The sequence below is a fragment of the Bombina bombina genome, chromosome 3 (assembly GCF_027579735.1).
Source record: "Bombina bombina isolate aBomBom1 chromosome 3, aBomBom1.pri, whole genome shotgun sequence".
Classification (NCBI taxonomy): domain Eukaryota; kingdom Metazoa; phylum Chordata; class Amphibia; order Anura; family Bombinatoridae; genus Bombina; species Bombina bombina.
In genome coordinates, this window is record NC_069501.1 from 444,110,188 (window position 1) to 444,124,911 (window position 14,724).

A 14,724-nucleotide genomic window follows, 5' to 3' on the forward strand; every position below is an offset into this window, starting at 1 on the left:
TAGAAAAAAAAGAGCTCATTGTATGTTCTCTCCCTATTGTTTTCAGTTGCTTATTGGGCTTGGTATTTTTCTTTGCGGCCATAATGTCTTTATATATTTGTCACAGTTCAGTATTCAGAACAGGGTAAATAGTATGTTACAAGGGGAAGGTCAGGTTTTAACACTGTGTCAGAGCGAACTATATTAATAAAAAGACAAGAAAGAAAAATGTCCTCTTTCCTCACTCTGCTCTCCTTCCCCTTTATTTTCTTTTAACACAGTCCCTTTTGGCACTCCTATGAAATGAAATTATCTAAAATGGCATAGGGATCCCTGCAAGTTAAATCTCTCTGGGAGGGAAGATGAGGTTAAGTCCTGTAACTCAGACTCCACAATACGATATTTGGCAGTCCGCTCTTTATTCATGTAGTAAGGAAAAACTTTGCTGCGTGTGCCTGAGCGGTGCCGTTATGTGTCCTTTCCTATATCACTGTAAAAGTGACCCGTGGCATAAGTTATGTGAGGTGCAGGACTTACGATCAGGACGGCCTGTTAACTAGTGAGCACGGCAGTTATTTATGTAGATGCCGCAGGGTTCATACCTCGTGGGGTTGCGACGTGCTCACCGGGTGTGTTCGTGATGTCGGGCCGCCTTTCATTCCACAAGAGTGGATAGCCAAACTGCAGCTGCAATTTGTCCCTGGATAGTCGAGCAATCACCTCCTCAATAATATAGGTGTTTAGAGACACTGCTGCTTAAAATTATATACTTTGAAAGTGCCTGCTATTCCGGAGCTCTGGATTTATGCAGCCATCTTAGCTGCGGCCAAACTCCGCCCCAACAGATATATTTTTTTTTACTTTCTACATTATCACATTACAGTGGCCTAATGTGTTATTTTGTGCCAACTTTTTAAATGTGTATATAAATAGGAGTCAGGAAAAAAAAGTGCAAAATGCCCCCCCCCCCTAATTTTCATGATACATTTGTACCCTCTTTCTCCCTATACCTCACCCCTCATGTCTGATAGCATTGGTTAGAGACAAATGTCTGCAGGCAGTGGTCAGGTCAGCAGGATACTTTAGGATGCTATTGGCCAGCAGGGTACAGCATGGTCAGCTGGATATAGTTTGCACAGGTAACATAAGTAGGAGATTGCCAAGGTGTTCAGGCAGGGAAGCGGTTCTTTGCAGAGTACCAAGCTGAGCCAGCACCTACCTAAGTACAAGTATATATATATATATATATATATATATATAACTGAGGATTATAAGAAGCAATATGTCAGGAGCTGGCCTTCTGCTAAAATAGTAGCTTTGGAGATATGTAGTTCCAAAGTATTAAAATATTTTTGGGGCATAGTGAGTAATTAGTAATAAATTGTAAACAAAACTAGCAGTCATAACAGCTACTGTAACTTAGGGGTCATCTATTTGCCAGGGTAGAGGTTCAGAATCTAATGAGTCTCTCTCTCTCACTCTCTCCAATTTTGTTCTTTGATTGTAATAATTTTACACTGTATATGCCATGCTTGACACTGTGTGTGTGAGTGAGTGTATAAGAGTGTATCTGTGTGTGTGTCTGTGTTTGTGTGAGTGTATAAGAGTGTATCTGTGTGTGTGTCTGTGTTTGTGTGAGTGTATAAGAGTGTATCTGTTTGTGTGAGACTGTGAGTGTATCTTTGTGTGTGTCTGTGTTTGTGTGAGTGTATCTGTGTTTGTGTGAGTGTATCTGGACTGTGTCTTTGTCTGTGTGAGTGTTTAAGGGTGTATCTGTGTGTGTGTCTGTGTGAGTGTATCTGTGTTTGTGTAAGTGTATCTGTGTGTGTGTCTGTGTTTGTGTGAGTGTATAAGAGTGTATATCTGTGTGTGTCTGTGTTTGTGTGAGTGTATAAGAGTGTGTCTGTGTTTGTGTGAGTGTATCTGTGTGTGTGTGTCTATGTGTGTCTGTGTGAGTTTATATGTGTATTTCAGTGGTTAGGGGGCACAATCAATGGTATAGTAAGGGGCCTAAAAATTTCTAGTAAGGGCCCTGCCAGGGGTGGAACTACAGGTGCGGATAGTAAAAAAGAAAATGACATACTCTAATTCATGAAAGAATGCTATTTTAAGACTCTGCACCACTATGTCTTTACCCCCCCCCCCGTGCAAAGGTGTTAAACACTTAGTAGAAGTACCACTCAGGCCTCACACAACCCCACTGGTCTGAATGGAAACTGACACTGATACAATTATCAGCACTAGTAGTTTGATTCTGAGGTGTAACTAGTGCTGCTGAATGAATTAGCAGCATTTTCCATTCTTGACCAGTAGTGCAGTACTTATACTATGTATTTAACCCATTTGCGAGGGTTAAACACGAAGAGGTGCAGGTCACTAGTCTTAATACTGCAACTGTAATGTCCCTTTAATTTCTAAATATGGTTTTATATATATATATATATATATATATATATATGTGTGTGTGTGTCTGTTTCTTAAACCAGTGCCTCACCAGCATCTGAGGTCACCGCACGTCACTGGGTAAAACACTTACCTCCGTCGCATCCCATTTCTTGCAGTACCATCAGTCTAATCCACAGGATATTAAATGCCAGGGGATTAAGAAAATATCCTTAGGTATTAGAGGGGACAAATTAGAACAAGCCCTACTCAGGGCTGAATGCAGGTGGGTCTACTTATTGGAGTGTGTTTACCCTAAGGGACTCAATGAGCAAAATAATTATTATTGCTTCTTATAAATAAATTCTGATACAGAGATGCCCTATGAACCACACTCATTCCTAATCCCATTATTTCACCTTAGAATATTACACTTTTTGTATTATTGTTATTTTGTTCTCACCTAGCTTAATGGATTAATTTTCACTTTTTTCCATAAATTGCATTTAGTTGCAAAACATGTCACTTAGAGTTTTCTTTCACTTCTTTTTATATTTCCTGTTCAAATATTGGAACCTAATTTTCACTAACCATAATATTTATTGAGTAGGTATGCCAGATTCACTCTTTAATTTCAGCTCTACTCTATATTCACATCAATTTTATACTCACTGTACACAAGTATATTGTTGGTCTGTCGAGATATGGGCATTTTTCTGTTAATATATCTGTTGGGTTAATGCCTTCCCGAATTCTGCTAGTAACTAGCCCCCACTACTACTTATATTATTTGTATACATACCGGGTGTATATATATATATGATAAACTACTGCTTGGGGACTAATGTATACCATACTAATTTTATCCGGGACAATGTAGCGGGAGTGCAATAGTACACAATATCTGCATTTTAAAATATGGCTCGGTCCTGTTTAATTACTGATTATGTGAATGTACACACACATACCAGTTTGCCTGTTATCATCAGGCAACCTAATATTATGATGTACTAAGCAAATGCAAGTTTGAGGACTAAGTCACATATTGCTGATTTATTTATTTTTCAAACTGAGAAAATCCTCAGCCAATAACAACTGCCGTTTTACAGGACAGTGAGACTGTATAAATCCATTTGAATAGTACACATTAGCTGAAGACGTTATGTCACTCTTTATAGTAAAGGCTCCTTGTCCCATATTTCTGACTCAAGGTACGTCCTCCAGGGTAACACGCGTTCATTTTTTATTAATAGGGGATTGTGTATTAGCCACATATCCTCTTTTTTTGCCTCTCGATTCCCGCAACATTATTATTTTTTTCTGTGACCAGATTATATGAAATTCACATGTAGCGAATCTATTTACCTACGGTTGCCTGGACACTCTATATCCCTACAGACTGACCATCCTCCTGATAGGACAGTTAAGCCTCCGCATCTGACCAATCTTTGATTAGACTATGTGGAACTTACATGATAGCATCCAGCAACTTAATGAGATCTATGATGATCATAGCATGTATCTCATGTAATGGAAGTACCCCACTGACAGGCTGTTGATCACAAGGGTACTCTGTCCCTGCAATCACTTGCTTGGGGTGATCTCCGTAGCACTATTTCTGTTCTGCCTCTGACTAACAGCAGCTAGACCTGCTCTCCCCAAGCCCAGGAAGGGGTTGCCATATAAGGTAAGGCACCTATCCTTAAAGGCTTAACAATGTACAACATACGTAGTACCCTGTCGGCCATTAAGGGGTTGAAAGTGTCTTAAAATGACATGCTTAGTCATGTAAGATTAATTTTAGCTTCCATGTCCCATTAACAATTATGTGTTGTTCAGAATATCTAATAATATTTTAACTCTGGTAAATTTTATAGTCCACACTGACACTGCAGTGATCAAGAGCAGTAGCAAAAAACGTGTTTGGACCTAGAGCATAGATCCCTGGTGCTATCTGTATCACCCACACCATGTTTATAACATTAATGTTTTCAATAAAAATGTGAAACGTACAACTGTGTGTGTGCTATTAGTTTAGTTAGATTGTGTTTGTCTATATTGGTGACTAAGATAAAGATCAGACCATATTTTCTGAGTAATTAATGCAGAAATCCAGGTAATCCCAAATGGTTCACAAACTTTTTCTTGCAACTGTAGAACAGAACTACTTAAGGAACTCAACTAGCACACCATCAGCTTAGAGTATCCAATAATAACCCTAGAAATCTATTATGTAAGGGATTTGGCGCACCCATGCTATCCGGCATAAAGATGCTAGCACATACTAAACTATCGTTAACATGAAAAGAAAGAAAGCCAAAATATTAGAGCTATTGATCACTAACTGTGCTCAAGTTAAATCTATAGGGCTCTTATTCTTGCACTTGTATTACAAGTTGTAAGTAAAAAGCAAAGAGAAGTTAGATGGTGCAACTGTGCTATCTCTTTTTCCCTCTAGACTTCTATGAGGTGCACTACAAAAGCCTCACTGAGAAACCCACATATATTGGTCTAGATTACAAGTGAGACGCTATCTTAAAGGGACACTCTTCTCCAGAATTTGCATTGATTAAAAAGATAGATAAACCCTTTAACACCCATTCCCCAGTTTTGAATAACTAACACAGTTATATTAATACACTTTTTTTACCTCTGTGATTACCTTGTATCTAGGTCTCTGCAGATTTCCCCCTTAGTTCAGTTCTTTTGACAGACTTGCATTTTAGCCAATCAGTGCCGACGCATAAATAACTCCATGGGAGTGAGCACAATGTTATCTATATGATACACATGAATTAGCACTGTCTATAGACTGTTCCTTTAACGTGCACTCATAAAGGGGCAAATTTGCCCGTTTACGGGCGTACATTAAATAACCAGCCATTGTGCCGCACCTGTAATACCAGCTCACATTTACGTGCATTGGTATTACTAAGTGGCGCGCAAATATGGCGCTTGTGTAAGCGCAATATTGCGCTCCACTCATAATCTAGCCCTATATAGTGGATTTTCTAAAGAGGGGCTTCTGGGCTTTAAAACAAGGGGTTCTCTAGGCCTTTTTCATGATCCATTATTAGTGCCTAGAGGCCCCAAGCTGGCAAACTGTGTGGAAAAGTTAGTTTTTTTTTTATTTTATTGTTTTAAAAAATGTAAACCTAATTATACCCCAATACACCTTTTTGAAAAAGCAGGTAATTACTTGTCTTTCAAGCAGTAGGTATTTGGGGGTTTTAGGACTGAAAGGAACATGAAACCAAAAAATGTATTTCATGATTCAGATAGAGAATACAATTTTAAACAACTTACCAATTTACATCTACTACCTAATTTGACTAATTCTCTTGATATCCTTTGTTGAAGAAACAGAAATGCATTACTGGGAGCTAGTTAATGTATTGAGTGAGCCAGTAACACGAGGCACAAATGTGCAGCCACAAAAGAGCAGCTCCTGAGCCTACCTAGGTATCCTTTTTCAACAAAGGATACGAAAAGAACAAAATAAATTAGATAATGGATCTAAATTTGAAAGTTGTTTAAAATCAAATTCTGCATCTGAATCTCGAAAAATGTGGGTTTCATGTACCTTTAAGGGAGCTGAGATTGAGGGGTTCAAATAATACTTACCCCCATCCAACTCACTTAAGTCCTATGCAGCCTCCCAGCACTACTGGGTTTCCGTGTGCGATGCCAGTCACCAAGACGTGTACCAGGTCCTGGGGGGCCGCAATAAACTCAGAAAGTGTCCATCCAGGATAATGAAACATGGTCGTCATCTACATATTATGTGAATGACAACAACATGTCATTATGTGCACTTGAAGGGTTGAAATTATTTCATTTTTATGATATTTAGCATAAATTTAAAAAACTGAGCTTGCAAACTAAACATATTTATTTCAGCTACAGCCTTGCACATAGAGACTCATAAAAAGAAGATATACAGGCCCCTAGTTATCAAGCCGTCAACCTCAAATACACTGGAATTCCGCAGCGTATTTGTGGCGAGGCTGATTCGCTTTAGTTATCAAGCCCTACACACCGGCAAAAGTAGAATATAGTGACGAAAGATTCGATCCGCCGGACCCAGTCCGACACAGATCGATTCTTACCTCACTCCAGATGTTCCGAACGCAAGTTCGGCACAATCTGAATACGTTTGCTAGTTATCAAATGACTAGCAGGTACGCTCGGCACTTTTCCTGGAGGCGGCGGATCCTATAGGAATCAATGGGACTCTGACCATAGCGAAAGTTCATGTTCGCTGCTGCCCGATATCCCATTGATTCCTATGGGAGATGTCTGCACCTAACACCCTAACATGTACCCGAGTCTAAACACCCCTAATCTGTCCCCCCTACACCACCGCAACTAAATAAATGTATTACCCCCTAAACCGCCACTCCCGGAGCCCACGCCACTCTAATAAACTGATTAACCCCTAAACCGCCGCTCCCGGACCCCGCCGCCACTATAATAAATATGTTAACCCCTAAACCACCGCTCCCGGACCTCGCCGCAACTATAATAAAATTATTAACCCCTAAACCTAAGTCTAACCCTAACCCTAACACCCACCTAACTTAAATATTAATTAAATATATCTAAATAAATCTAAATAAATATTATTATTAACTAAATTAATCCTATTTAAAACTAAATACTTACCTATAAAATAAACCCTAATATAGCTACAATATAACTAATAATTATATTGTAGCTATTTTAGGATTTATTTTTATTTTACAGGCAAATTTCAATTTATTTTAACTAGGTACAATAGCTATTAAATAGTTATTAACTATTTAATAGCTACCTAGTTAAAATAAAGACAAATTTACCTATAAAATAAATCCTAACCTAAGTTACAATTAAACCTAACACTACACTATCATTAAATTAATTAAATAAATTAGCTACAAATAACTACAATTAAATACAGTTAAATAAACTAACTAAAGTACAAAAAATAAAAAAAACTAAGTTACAAAAAATAAAAAGTTACAAACATTTAAAAAATATTACAAAATTTTAAGCTACTTACACCTAATCTAAGCCCCCTAATAAAATAACAAAGCCCCCCAAAATAAAAAGAATGCCCTACCCTATTTTAAATTACGAAAGTTAACAGCTCTATTACCTTACCAGCCCTTAAAAAGGCCTTTTGCGGGGCATGCCCCAAAGTATTCAGCTCTTTTGCCTGTAAAAAAAAAAAATACAACCCCCCCAACATTAAAACCCACCACCCACACACCCCTACTCTAACCCAAACCCCCCTTAAATAAACCTAACACTACCCCCCTGAAGATCATCCTACCTTTAGCCGTCTTTAGCCAGCCGACCACCGATGGAACAGAAGAGGACATCCGCAGCGGTCGAAGTCATCATCCAAGGGGCGCTGAAGAAGTCTTCCATCCGATTGAAGTCATCATCCAAGGGGCGCTGAAGAGGTCTTCCATCCGATTGAAGTCTTCATCCAGGCGGCGTCTTCAATCTTCATCCATCCGGAGCGGAGCGGAGCGGAGCCATCTTCAGACGAGCCGACGCGGAGCCATCTTCTTCCACCGACGACTTCCCGACGAATGACGGTTCCTTTAAGTGATGTCATCCAAGATGGCATTCCTCGAATTCCGATTGGCTGATAGGATTCTATCAGCCAATCAGAATTAAGGTAGGAAAAATCTGATTGGCTGATTGAATCAGCCAATCAGATTGAAGTTCAATCCGATTGGCTGATCCAATCAGCCAATCAGATTGAGCTCGCATTCTATTGGCTGAACGGAACAGCCAATAGAATGCGAGCTCAATCTCAAGGTTTATTTAAGGGGGGTTTGGGTTAGAGTAGGGGTGTGTGGGTGGTGGGTTTTAATGTTGGGGGTTTGTATTTTTTTTTTAAAGGCAAAAGAGCTGAATACTTTGGGGCATGCCCCGCAAAAGGCCCTTTTAAGGGCTGGTAAGGTAATAGAGCTGTTAACTTTCATAATTTGGAATAGGGTAGGGCATTTTTTTATTTTGGGGGGCTTTGTTATTTTATTAGGGGGCTTAGATTAGGTGTAAGTAGCTTAAAATTGTTGTAATATTTTAATTTTTTATTTTTTGTACTTTAGTTAGTTTATTTAATTGTATTTAATTGTAGTTATTTGTAGCTAATTTATTTAATTAATTTAATGATAGTGTAGTGTTAGGTTAAATTGTAACTTAGGTTAGGATTTATTTTACAGGTAATTTTGTATTTCTTTTAGCTAGGTAGTTATTAAATAGTTAATAGCTATTTAATAACTATTCTAACTAGCTAAAATAAATACAAAGTTACCTGTAAAATAAATATAAATCCTAAAATAGCTACAATGTAATTATTAATTACATTGTAGCTATCTTAGGGTTTATTTTACAGGTAAGTATTTAGTTTTAAATAGGAATAATTTAGTTAATGGTAGTGTAGTGTTAGGTGTAATTGTAACTTTGGTTAGGATTTATTTTACAGGTAAATTTGTCTTTATTTTAACTAGGTAGCTATTACAGAGTTAATAACTATTTCATAGCTATTGTACCTAGTTGAAATTGAAATTTGCCTGTAAAATAAAAATAAATCCTAAGATAGCTACAATATAATTATTAGTTATATTGTAGGTATATTAGGGTTTATTTTAAAGGTAAGTATTTAGTTTTAAATAGGATTAATTTATTTAATAAGAGTTATAATATTTAGATGTATTTAATTAATATTTAAGTTAGGGGGATGTTAGGGTTAGGGTTAGACTTAGGTTTAGGGGTTAATAATTTTATTATAGTGGCGGCAGTGTAGGGGGGGCAGGATAGGGGTTAATAAATTTATTATAGGTGGCGACGGTGTAGGGGGGGAGGATAGAGGTTAATACATTTATTATAGGTGGTGACGGTGTGGGGGGGCAGGATAGGGGTTAATACATTTATTATAGGTGGCAACGGTGTAGAGGGGGCAGGATAGGGGTTAATCAATTTATTATAGGTGGCAACGGTGTAGAGGAGGCAGGATAGGGGTTAATAAGTTTAATATAGGTGGCGGCGAGGTCCGTGAGCGGCGGTTTAGGGGTTAAACAATTTATTTAGTTGCGGCGGGGTCCGGGATCGTCAGGATAGGGGTTAATAAATTTATTATAGGTGGCGGCAGTATAGGGGGGGCAGGATAGGGGTTACTAGGTATAATGTAGGTGGTGGCGGGGTCCGGGAGCGGCGGTTTAGGGGTTAATACATTTATTATAGTTGCAGCGGGGTCTTGGAGCGGCGGTTTAGGGGTTAATAACATTATTTAGTTGCGGGGGGCTCCGGGGGTGCCGGTATAGGGGGTAGAACAGTGTAGTTTAGTGTGGGTGCTTAGTGACAGGCTAGCAATAAAGCTGGGAAAAAGCCGAAGAGCAGCGAGATCGGATGAGTGATAACTATCACAGTCCGCTGCTCATTGCCCCGTACTTGGTGCGCGGCTTTTTGACAGCTTTATTGATAGCTTTGGCGAGCTTAGTCAGGTCCGCAGCGGCAATGGTAGGCGAGCTTAGGCGGGCGTATTGGGGCCGGCGATGGCAGGTTAGTAGACATGTTGATAACTAGAGGCCACAGTATGTTTTTTTTTTTTACTTTATCAGCCTATCCAAAAACAAAATTTTGCTTTTACTTTCCTATTAATTTGCGTATCTAGGGCCAGATTCACAGAACATATTCTGCTATGTTCAGAACACTGGAATGTGAAATATTTACAGTACATACACAGTATAAGACTTCATTAACCCCTTCCTGCCGGTACTAATTTGTTACATCGGAACAAAGTTCTGATGTAAACAAATTAGTAAAAAATTTAAATCACGCATTTGTACATGCGATCGTGTGATTTCAATGATGGGATCAGGTCTGGGGGGAGTGCCTATGACGCTAGGCATGCCCTCCAGTCCGTGATCCCAGTTAGGAAGCCATAGCTGCTTCAGTACAGCAGAATGGCTAGGACATTCCATCCCGTCCTAACGGCACTGAAGCCCAGCACAGTTAGGACAGCATGGAACGTCCTAATGGCATTAAGGGCTTAACTATGAATACTGCATAAATATACTTTTACATGTTTTCATCTACTTAACTGCAAAGGGCTCCAATGCTCTTCTATATATGTCTATATATATATATATATATATATATATATATATACTGTATATGCAATAAAAGGATAATAACACGCTCTTTCTGATAAAATTTAGCATTTATTGAGACATGTTTAAAAAATTAACCAAGTTCTATAGATTAGGAAAGGGACCTGGGAGCGCCAAAATATAGGCGGAGGAACTAAAACGGGCGGTTTAATAACGTGTTAAGGTCCTCAATGTGGTGGATAGTAGCAAATAATCCAATATCATTAAAATTGTACAAAAATGGATACAAACCATTAAAGATAAATAGATACAATTTAATACAATTAAAACATGTAGATAAAATCATGGATCCATGGTACAATGAACATAGATATACATAACATAAATATTTGGCGTATGATAAAAGCAATATATAAGAAGCAGTCTGGTTAAATGATGCTGGTGTGGGCAAAAGACTATCAATGCCGTGTTCCCTATATAAGGTGAAGGTGTGCCTCTAAAAATTAACCAAAAAAATTCCTTTAACCAAAAAATTGGTAAAACGATGTGTGTAAGGGGGTACCCCCTCAAAAAATGAACAGTTCCAAAAATTGTGACTGTGATTATCCAAAGCAAAAGACCATAAAAACAAATGTCCAAAATATATCAAAAATATCAAAAATATCAAAAATTAAGGATTAAAAATAAAAATTAAGAGTGAAAAATGTGTAAAAGGCTGTATAAAATCGTGAAAAAATGGTGATAGACACTGTCAGTGAGACAAAGTTCCAAATAGTATGTGTGTTGTTTAGGCAAAACTTCCTTCAGTCTCCTTAGAAGAAGGTCCAAACAATATGAAGATAGTGAAGTGAGGGAGTGTCCGGTAAAACCTGGATAAAGTCCCTATATCCAACCTGTAAAAGAAACATAAAATAGTGCAATAACGCTACTAGATGTGTTTGTATAATAGGAAAAATGCTCACCAATTTGCCAAAGCGTTTCGGCCCAAATCTGGGCCTTTTTCAAGACTATGGATGGTGTGTAGTGGTGGCTCTATTTAAAGCTAGTGGTAGCCAATCAAAAATGTTGATGTTGATTATTTGGCGCCAAAAATTTGGCGCCAAAAATTTTTGACCCGGAAAAGGAAGTGCTTATATTTATAAGCTTATGTTTATATATATATGCTTATGTATCGATGAGGTATACTTAAATGTATTACTGCAAAATGACTGAAAGATTGTCCTAAGAGGTTTTGTGAATTAAACATCGGTAATGCCGAAAAAATGATCAGAGTGTCTATGCGATCAAACCGGAAGTGGCTATGGCGTGCCTAATTCTATTTCCGGTTTCGCTCTTTGTTTTGCTTCCGATAACATTGGTATCACTTCCGGTAATATTATTAAGCGGTAATGGTCGCATGGCCTTCGTATATTAAAATGGAATATCCCAATGTTAGCACTTATTATGCTGGACATCTAAAAGTATGTTGGTCTGAAATTCGTGGGATGGCTGATAGTAGAAGCTCTATGATACATTCACGGATTAAAACATAATTGATAGACATGTTAAAATACATTATAGTATTAGGACATAATTATAAAACAAATAATAAAACAAATAGAGTATCACAAAATGATGAGATTGGTCAAGATGATTAAACATTCACATTGACGTCGTATTTAAATAGATCAATATATAAAAACAGATATGCAGGTCACATATATAAAACTTATAAAACAAATATGCAAGATAGATAAAACTTATATGTAAAATAAAACTTATTTTACATATAAGTTTTATCTATCTTGCATATTTGTTTTATAAGTTTTATGTCCTAATACTATAATGTATTTTAACATGTCTATCAATTATGTTTTAATCCGTGAATGTATCATAGAGCTTCTACTATCAGCCATCCCACGAATTTCAGACCAACATACTTTTAGATGTCCAGCATAATAAGTGCTAACATTGGGATATTCCATTTTAATATACGAAGGCCATGCGACCATTACCGCTTAATAATATTACCGGAAGTGATACCAATGTTACCGGAAGCAAAACAAAGAGCGAAACCGGAAATAGAATTAGGCACGCCATAGCCACTTCCGGTTTGATCGCATAGACACTCTGATCATTTTTTCGGCATTACCGATGTTTAATTCACAAAACCTCTTAGGACAATCTTTCAGTCATTTTGCAGTAATACATTTAAGTATACCTCATCGATACATAAGCATATATATATAAACATAAGCTTATAAATATAAGCACTTCCTTTTCCGGGTCAAAAATTTTTGGCGCCAAATTTTTGGCGCCAAATAATCAACATCAACATTTTTGATTGGCTACCACTAGCTTTAAATAGAGCCACCACTACACACCATCCATAGTCTTGAAAAAGGCCCAGATTTGGGCCGAAACGCGTTGGCAAATTGGTGAGCATTTTTCCTATTATACAAACACATCTAGTAGCTTTATTGCACTATTTTATGTTTCTTTTACAGGTTGGATATAGGGACTTTATCCAGGTTTTACCGGACACTCCCTCACTTCACTATCTTCATATTGTTTGGACCTTCTTCTAAGGAGACTGAAGGAAGTTTTGCCTAAACAACACACATACTATTTGGAACTTTGTCTCACTGACAGTGTCTATCACCATTTTTTCACGATTTTATACAGCCTTTTACACATTTTTCACTCTTAATTTTTATTTTTAATCCTTAATTTTTGATATTTTTGATATTTTTGATATATTTTGGACATTTGTTTTTATGGTCTTTTGCTTTGGATAATCACAGTCACAATTTTTGGAACTGTTCATTTTTTGAGGGGGTACCCCCTTACACACATCGTTTTACCAATTTTTTGGTTAAAGGAATTTTTTTGGTTAATTTTTAGAGGCACACCTTCACCTTATATAGGGAACACGGCATTGATAGTCTTTTGCCCACACCAGCATCATTTAACCAGAGTGCTTCTTATATATTGCTTTTATCATACGCCAAATATTTATGTTATGTATATCTATGTTCATTGTACCATGGATCCATGATTTTATCTACATGTTTTAATTGTATTAAATTGTATCTATTTATCTTTAATGGTTTGTATCCATTTTTGTACAATTTTAATGATATTGGATTATTTGCTACTATCCACCACATTGAGGACCTTAACACGTTATTAAACCGCCCGTTTTAGTTCCTCCGCCTATATTTTGGCGCTCCCAGGTCCCTTTCCTAATCTATAGAACTTTTTTAAGGGTAGCTAGGTACCCTTTTAGTACCTAGGAGCTAATAGGAACTTTGTGTTAGCGCTGATAGATACCTTAGCATCTAAAAAATTAACCAAGCCACCAATACAAACGTCTGTGAGAAGCGCAGCACAACAGCTGCATGTCTGGGACGTTTATCCTTCCAAAACCTCATGAATGTTATATCTATGCTCCATAGAAGAGCGAGTGTTTAGCCTGCAACCCCTTCTTTAACTATATATATATATATGGACATACGTATTTATGTGTTTATATGTGTATATCTGTCTGTAAATACATATATACACATAAATACATTTGTATACACACATATATATATATATATATATATAAAACACATACATTTACATCTTTAGATATGTATATGTATGTATGTCAATGTCGAAGCCCTTTGCCTGCTTTTTTTTTCTCTCTAACACCTGAGACCTCATATCTTTGAGCACTTATAACCTTTGTGTGCAATATTTGTTTGTAATAATTTTTATTAGCTGGTGTTATTATTAATGTAGGTGTTCTTTCTAATGTATTTTTTATGTGTTTTGTTACACTTTTTTTTTTTCTCGAAACAATTCATCAGATCTCTGAGGATGCAGAAATCGTTCTAGCGTAAATTGCAATTGCACTCGAGATCACGTTTACTTTCAACTCGTAATAACAGTTGTAAACACGATGGGGCCTATCTATCAAGCTCCGAAAGGAGCTTGACGGCCCGTGTTTCTGGCGAGTCTTCAGACTCGCCAGAAACAGCAGTTATGAAGCAGCGATCATAAAGACCGATTGGCCGTGAGTCTGCCAGGGGCGGAGTTGCACCAGCAGCTCTTGTGAGCTGCTGGTGCAATGCTGAATACGGAGAGCGTATTACTCTCCGCATTCAGCGAGGTCTTGCGGACCTGATCCGCACTGTTAAATAGGGGCCGATGAGTGCAAACCCCTTATCACATGCGTGTAACTGTTAGCGCTACACTCGTAATCTGACCCATAATTTATATTCCTCTT